Genomic DNA, 2,500 nt, shown 5'->3' with positions numbered 1-2,500 from the left:
AAATGAACAAAGAAATAGATAAGTAAACAGACGAATAATCAAACGAACAAACAAATTAAGAAAAAACATAAACAAACAAACAAACACACAAACAAACAAACAGATAAGCAAATAGATACAAAAATAGATAGATAGATAAAAGAACACACGAAAAAATAGATAAAGAAATAGATAGATAGATAAATAGACAGATAAAAGAACACACGAAAAAAATATATAAGGAAATAGATAGATAGATAAATAAACAGATAAAAGAACACACGAAAAAATAGATATATTAATAGATAGATAGATAAATAGACAGATAAAAGAACACACGAAAAAATAGATAGATAAATAGATAGATAGATAAATACACAGATAAAAGAACACACGAAAAAATAGATGAAGAAATGGACAGATAGATAAAGACACAGATAAAAGAACACACGAAAAAATAGATAAATTAATAGATAGATAGATAAATAGACAGACAAAAGAACACACGAATAACAAAACTAGAACGTTAACGGAGGTGATAAAGCCTTGAGCATCGGCTTGCGCAAGAGGTCTGGCGAGACATGATAAAAGATGCATTTCTCTCTTCATTAATTCCCAGTCATGACCTTGGCACTAACGACACTCCCCAGGGATGCTCTCCTCGCCCCACTCCTCCACTCCTCTTCAGCTTCCTTCTTCCCCCTCCTCCTCTTCTTCCCTACTCTACCTCCTCCCTCCTCTTCTTCTTCTCCTCCCTCCTCTTCTTCTTCTCCCCTCTTTCTTTTTTTTTTATTTTTTTTCTTTTTTCTTATTTTTTTCTTTCTTTTCATTCTTTCTTCCATTTTTTTTCGTTTCATTCTGCTTCTCATTTTCCTTTTTAGTTTGCATTCTTCTTCTCATTTTCCTTTTTCTTTCTTTCTCTCTCATTCTGCTTCTTCTTTTTTTTTTTTTCTTCTGTTTCCTTCTTTCCATCTTCCTTCTTTTCTTCTGTAACTTTATCTCCTCCGCTTTCCTCGATAACTCCTCCCCCTTCTTCTTTTTTTTTCTCCATCTTTTCCTATTCCTCCTTTTTTTCCATTTTTCTTCTACTTCATTTTCTTGTTGTTCTCCTACTCTTCTTCCTTTTCTTCTCCCCTCTACCTTTTACTTTCTCTTCTTCTTCTTCTTCTTCTCCTCCTCCTCCTCCTTTCTCCTCCTTCTACTTCTTCTCCCTCCTCCTCCTCTTTCCTCTCTTTCTTCTTCTCCTTTTTCTGTTCCTCCTCTTTCTCCTCTTATCCTCTTTTATTGTTTTTGTTTTATTTCCTTCTTCCTATATAAACTGCATACCCACACATCAAATATGCACAACGGGTTACTTCTATAGAGATCAAGCTAAAAACAAGCAAACAAAAAAGTAAATAAATAAATAAATAAATAAATAAAATAAAGTACAAAATAAGAAAAATTACACGAAAAAATCACATCAAAACGCGATAAAAAATGAATAAGTAAATCAATCTTGATCACTAAAAAAAAAAAAAAAAAAAAAAAAAAAAAATCACATCTCGTACACATATTTATCTTCTTTTTTTAACCCCAATTCTTTCCCCTTTTCTTTCATCAATATATTGTTTTCCTTCATTGGTCCTCTTTCGCCGCTCTGGCAGCTTGACTTATCATCTGCCCAGAATAGTTGATTGTAGCTCAAGTTACTATGGTGGGCGGTCTTGATATATGGGCGTACATTTCCCATTCAGGCGGGGACACGCAAAAAAAAAAAAAAAAAAAAAAAAAAAAAAAAAAAAAAAAAAACATTGGTTTACATGTCTATGCTACAGGTTAGTATGTTTATATAAAGACACGCGTGTCTGTATGTGTGTTTGTGTGTGTGTGCGTGTTGTTGTATGTGTGTGCATTTTTGTGTGTGTATGTATGGATCTGTCTATTTTGTCTGGCTTTATGTCTATGGTTGTGGTTGTGTGTATTTGTCTGTTTGCCGTTCAATCTATTTACACACATACACACACACACACACACACATACAGAAACACATTCACACACGCACACAGACATGTATATTCATAATCATATTGCACGATCACAAACATACACATCTACATGTATGTACACACACACACACGCACACACACACACACACAAACACACATGTACACACACACACACACACACACACACACACACACACACACACACACACACACACACACACACACACACATATACACACACACACACACACACACACACACACACACACACACTTTTGTTACACATACAGACCTACGTATCCACATAAAACATGTATTCTTAGGTGCGTCCTCTACTTTTCTGTCTGTTTTTCTTACTTCTCTTGGATTTCTTTGTCACCTTAATTCATTTTTTTTACCTATGATCTTTCTCCTTTTCTTACCTTTTAATTGTGCCATTTCCCTGTTTTTTTTTTTTTTTTTCTTTTCTCTCTCTTTCTTTCTCGCTGCCTCTACTTTCCTTCCTTTGTCTTCTCTCCCCAGATAGATTGATA

The sequence above is a fragment of the Penaeus japonicus genome, unplaced genomic scaffold, assembly GCF_977035675.1.
Source record: "Penaeus japonicus unplaced genomic scaffold, GWHDUDI00000001_assembly GWHDUDI00000017, whole genome shotgun sequence".
Classification (NCBI taxonomy): Eukaryota; Metazoa; Arthropoda; class Malacostraca; order Decapoda; family Penaeidae; genus Penaeus; species Penaeus japonicus.
The sequence above is the reverse complement of the archived record's forward strand: the minus strand, read 5'-3'. Positions refer to the sequence as shown.